Genomic DNA, 6,373 nt, shown 5'->3' on the forward strand with positions numbered 1-6,373 from the left:
TGCCCCTGTATATGTATACATCTATTTATACATGATCCAATTTGGTTATATTCTCCCTACAAGGATATTTTTTTGCTCCAAAAAGTTATCTAATTTCCCCCAAATTCAGTTAAAATGATTTACTTTGTTGACGTTAGTGGCAGGGAACATCGCCCTGAGTCAAAAACAATTCATTTTATTATCTTGTTTTCTACCATGATGCATGTTTTCATGGTCCTATTAGTTACAAAGTTTGCTATTTTTGTAGATCATATTAAAATCACAAACAAATAAAAACATCTTTAATTGGCAAGCATTTTCCTGGGGGCAGACCGAATTATCCATTTAGTCTGAAAGCTGCAAGAACTGGAGGTTACTGCCAAACTATAGCTGCGGTGCCTCTGGGCCTACCAGGTCCAAAGGATCCCATTCAGCCCAACACAGCCCTGCAGACCAGGGTGGAATTGCAAGGTCTGACAGACACCCCTGAGCAAGGGGCAGCCAGCTCCTCTGCCCTCTCCCCCACCCCGAGGCCACAGTTACCCTGGGAATCAGAGTGCATCTGTCTGCCTTTGTGAAAGCACAGTTCCCTCCCATAGAACCCCATTCAGCCTGGAACCTGGCTCTGGCTTCCTACATCCATGTTAACATGTGATTATTCTCTCTGCCACTTTCTGCACGCCCAGGGCTTCTGCAGCAGCCTATGGGTGTGCAGAGCAACACTGTAAACTTCAGATAAAATGGTGTTATTTAGGAGTTTTCAACTACGTACTTGCCTGCTAATAATTTACTTTCAAAGTGAGACCCGATATGTCATTATGCATACTTACATTATTTTAAGCATGTGTAATGCTAGATGTGTACAGTATAGTACTGAATGTGTAATTTGAATCAAGTGTGATGTTCTCTGTTCAACCTGGGTGGCCTTGCAGAGATGGTCCCTGTGTTACTTGCAGCTTGTTGTGTGGCAGCTGCGTGGTGGGGAGAACAACCTTTGTGGTGGCCCCTGGCATCCCATGATCCCAAGCTATGCCTTGAAGCATTCTCATCCCCAGCACTGGACATTTCCAAGTGAATTGTTACAGAACAGAATTTCTGTGAAATGGAAACTGTTTGTCAGAGGAGCCACTTACGGAGTAGATTTTAGCAATAGTAGGAAATGAAAGAATAAACGTCTGATATTCAGCAACTGAAAATACGTCACAGTGTTTTCTTGAGGCAGGGAGCGGATTACCTTAGCCAGCACTTGTGAATTTGACTGTTCTCGATGAGAGTTACATGGATTAAACCAGTGACTTTTTCATTTTGAAGTAACCACAAACTTATAAAACAGTTGGAAGCATAGCCAAAGGACGATGCTTTTCCTGTTTCTGACTAAATGTCCTTTCACCTCTGAAAAGTACTTGCAAGTACACTGTCCTCTGTACCTACTATACAGTCATCCACACCAGAAAATCGATGTTGACACATTGCTACCTCTAACCCTCAGATGGCATTTGAGACTTACAGATTGTCTCCACTATGTCTTTTGTTGCCAAAGATTCACTTCAGAATCTCCCTTAGTATTTAGTCGCTATGTCTCTAGTGTCCTTTGTAGTGGAATGAGAAGGCCATGCTGAGGTGGCCACTGGCAAGCGAGCATCAGTTACTCAGGAATGGCTTTGAAACCCACCTGGCAACAGAGCCTGCCTGGCAACAGAGCCTGCCTGGCAACAGGCTGTGATTGGATGGCTTTGGAAACTGCCTGGCGACAGGCTGTGATTGGTTGGGGCATAGACCGCCCCTTGACCAGATTGGCTGGTCTTGGCTATATAAGCTGTTGTACCAACTGTAATAAAGGAGTCTGCGGGCTGCTCGCCTCAAGCCTGCTTTCACCCGACTCCCGGAGTCTGTGTGTTGACTCCGCGCCTCTTGCCCCCACCAAGCTGCTCCTCTCAGAAACGAACCCACTGCAACATTGTTGAGAAATCAACGGCAACAGTCCTTAAGTCTGGACAGTTCCTCAATTTATACTTCATGGCCTTCACCCGGATGGAGTTCCAGGCTCCTGGCTTTGGCCTGGTCTGTCCCCAGCCATTGTGACCATTTGGGAAATGGATCAGCAGATGGAAAAATCTCTTTTTCTCCTTCTCTGTACCTCCTCTCTCTATCAGTAACTCTGTCACATAAAATAAACAAATCCTTAAAAAATAAAAAAATAGACTTCATGGCCTTGGTAATTTTGAACATTACAAACAGTTATTTTGTAGAATATCACCTGTTTGAGTCTTTGCATTCTTCATGATTAAATCAGATTATTCGTCTTTGGCAGAAATAGCACAAAGTAGTGGTACTTTTTTGGTTGTGTCCTAGGGTAGCTCATAATTTTGATTTGTTACACTACTCTTCATATTCTTTGAAATCGCTTGACTAAGGTGGTGTCTCTCAAGCTTCCCTGGTGCAGAGTTAATAAAGATTTTGAGGGAAAGGACTTTGAGGCTTTGGAATTCTTCTGTTCCTCATGAAAATTTATTATATTCAGTTGTTCATTTATGTCTGTATGGCATCATGCTGTCCTATCTTAAACATCGAATAAAACTTTATCACTATTATTTTTCTGTTTTAATGCTAACATGATCCCAACCCTGGCCAGCGGAGCCCCATTATCTGGGTCATGTTTCGTTCCATCATGTCTTCATCATTCTTTCAGCATTTCCTTGCTTTTTGGCAGAACAAATGTTCCAGCTTCAGCTTGAGTTTTTTCCATCTCAGTGCAGGAATCAAGCTGCCTAGGGAGCTCTAGGTTCTTTGAGTGGAAAATGCTCTTAGAAGCCAACATCTAGACCTGAGTTATGTTCTCTTTTTTTTTTTTAACTTTTATTTAATGAATATAAATTTCTAAAGTATAGCTTATGGATTACAATGGCTTTCCACCCCCCATAACTTCCCTCCCACCCGCAACCCTCCCCTTTCCCGCTCCCTCTCCCCTTCCATTCACATCAAGATTAATTTTCAATTCTCTTTATATACAGAAGATCAGCTTAGTATATATTAAGTAAAGATTTCAACAGTTCGCACCCACATAGAAACATGAAGTGTAAAATTCTGTTTGAGTACTAGTTATAGCATTAAATCACAATGTACATTAAGGACAGAGATCCTGCATGAGGAGTAAGTGCACAGTGACTCCTGTTGTTGATTTAACAAATTGACACTCTTGTTTATGGCATCAGTAATCACCCTAGGCTCTTGTCATGAGTTGCCAAGGCTATGGAAGCCTTTTGAGTTCACCAACTCTGATCATATTTAGACAAGGTCATAGTCAAAGTGGAAGTTCTCTCCTCTCTTCAGAGAAAGGTACCTCCTTCTTTGATGGCCTGTTCTTTCTACTGGAATCTCACTCGTGGAGATCTTTCATTTAGGTCATTTTTTTTTTTCCCCAGAGTGTCTTGGCTTTCCATGCCTGAAATACTCTTATGAGTTCTTCAGCCAGATTTGAATGCCTTAAGGGCTGATTCTAAGGCCAGAGTGCTGTTTAGGACATCTGCCATTCTATGAGTCTGCTGTGTATCCCACTTCCCATGTTGGATCGTTCTCTCCCTTTTTTATTCTATCGGTTAGTATTAGCAGACATTAGTCTTGTTTATGTGATCCCTTTGACTCTTAGTCCTATCATTATGATCAATTGTGAACAGAAATTGATCACTTCGTCTAGTGAGATGTCATTGGTACTTGCCACCTTGATGGGATTGAATTGGAATCCCCTGGTATGTTTCTAACTCTACCGTTTGGGGCAAGTCAGCTTGAGCATGTCCCAAATTGTACATCTCTTCCCTCTCTTATTCCCACTCTTATATTTAACAGGGATCACTTTTCAGTTAAATTGGCAAACAAAAAAGCGGTCTGCACCTTAATGTTTATTGCAGCTCAATTCACAATAGCTAAGACCTGGAATCAACCTAAATGCCCATCAACAGTAGACTGGATAAAGAAATTATGGGATATGTACTCTACAGAATACTATACAGCAGTAAAAAACAATGAAATCCAGTCATTTGCAACAAAATGGAGGAATCTGGAAAACATTATGCTGAGTGAAATAAGCCAGTCCCAAAGGGACAAATATCCTATGTTCTCCCTGATCGGTGACAACTAACCAAGCACCAAAAAGGAAACCTGGTGAAGTGAAATGGACACTATGAGAAACGGTGACTTGATCAGCCCTTGCCCTGACTGTTGATGAACAACTTAATACTTTATCCCTCCTAGTATTTTTTTTTGTTTGTTCTACTTAATACTATTGGTTGAATTCTGTAATTATTACACAGTTATTCTTAAGAGTTATGTTTTCTTATATTGAGATTTCCTTGCTCCCAGGCACTGTCAGTGGACAGAGCTGAGACCATGTGTTTATCCAGCTGGATTAGATAGATACAGATATAAACATAGATGAAAATACATGCATATTTATGTATATGTGTATACAAATGTATGTGTGAATATATATATGTCCATCTATCTAATTTATAAATCCATGAGTTCGCACTCATGCCATTAATATTCATGCAATGCTACATGATTGATTCTAGATATATCCTTTCTTTTATTTGTCCTTCTGATAATGAAAAAACTGACTCATATTCTCTCTATATATAATTTTTATTATATATAAAATTTTTTACTGTATGAACCTTATGTGTTTTGGGCAAGTATTTATTTTTTAAATGTTGATTAATATGTAATACTTGCACATCTTTTTGGCATACAGTGTAATATTTTAACATAATATAAATTAGGTCTACTATAGATCATAATATTGTATTTTATGGGGCCGGTGCTGTGGTGAAATAGGTAAAGCCACCGCCTGCAATGCTAGCATCCCTTATGGGCATGGTTCAAGTCCCAGCTGCTCCACTTCTGATCCAGCTCTCTGCTATAGCCTGGGGAAGCAGTAGAGGATGGCCCAAGTCCTTGGGCCCCTGCACCCAAATGGGAGACCAGGAAGAAGCACCTGGCTCCTGACTTTGGATCAGTATAGCTCCAGCCATTGCGGCCAATTGGGGCGTGAACCCGCAGATGGAAGACCTCTCTCTCTTTCTCCTCTGTTTCTCCTTCTCTCTCTGTGTAACTCTTACTTTCAAGTACATAAATAAATCTTTTTAAAAATTGTATTTTATGCTACATAAAGAACTAAAGGAGAGGAGCTGATAGGCTCCAAATATGGAAGGGGAATATTGATCATCTGTTTCGACACTAATTTATGTGTTCAGTCCTCCAGTATGAAACCTATCTTCCAGGAGAATAAATGCTTCTGTATTAACATTTAATCCCCTCTGCAGGGGTCTGTGTTTAGGAAGGTGAAGAATGTTGCGCATTTGCTGTCTTTATTACCAAAAGACATTTACGCTTGTATGTCTTTCACTCCATGCCATGTTTTATTTCTTTCTACCTTGTTGATGAGTGCTTATGAAGTTAGCATATGAATTTAAACTATTCACAACTTTGCCATATGTTCTAAGGCAGTGAGACGGTCTGTGGCCCAACCTATAAATAAGTCAACAACAACCCTTGTGGACTCTTATTTTTTTGGTCTTTCCAAATGTTTCCATGCTTATATTATTTCAGGGACATGCTTTAACCATGACTAAAACCTATCTTTTCTCCCTTCGTCTCCTTGGCATAGTGCCTCCCATGAATGTTTTTCGTTCCCCAGAAGTTGCAAGCTGTGATCTGGGAAGTTCACAAGAATCTGGTCTCTGAGAGTAGAGTTGGGCAAAGGCTTCAACTAAGCTATGGACATCTGATCTCCTTTCTCAAGAGGGGACTATGCAAGAAGCAGAGTTTAAAAACGAATATCTAGTTTGACATGGAAGAGAGTTTAACAAATAGAATAACAAATAGAAAACTGGCATCTAAGTACAGTTCTTCAACAAAAATACTGAATCCTAAAATGTGGTTTCTTCTTAATGTGCTCTCTTTCTATTCCATTCTTTTAGCTTTGTGAATGTAATCCAAAAGGATGACAACTTATGTCTAATGAAGGTGGTAGCCTCTCCCATCACCATTCCAGTAATTTGGAGCCATGGTGAAAATGTCCTCCTGGGGCCAAATGCCCGACTGGAAGTCTAAAATGTCACATAAATTCCTTTATCATTCCCAATAAAAGCTCCAGGTACCTCTGAGTTCACTCTGATTACAAGGAAATGGCAGTTAATCAGAAATAAACATTCATTGCAGAGTGTATTTTTCCTAGTCTTTTGAGAACATGGTAAAATGGGGACATTTCTTTATCAAAACATAGCAAAAATAAATTTAAAAAAACAACACCTCTTTTTTATTCTTTGAATACCTCTTATGCACTTTGAGGCAGTTCTTGTAGTAGTTTCTCCGTCACTGTCTTCTAAATCCTTCTCCA

This window comes from Lepus europaeus, chromosome 1 (genome assembly GCF_033115175.1).
Source record: "Lepus europaeus isolate LE1 chromosome 1, mLepTim1.pri, whole genome shotgun sequence".
Lineage (NCBI taxonomy): Eukaryota > Metazoa > Chordata > Mammalia > Lagomorpha > Leporidae > Lepus > Lepus europaeus.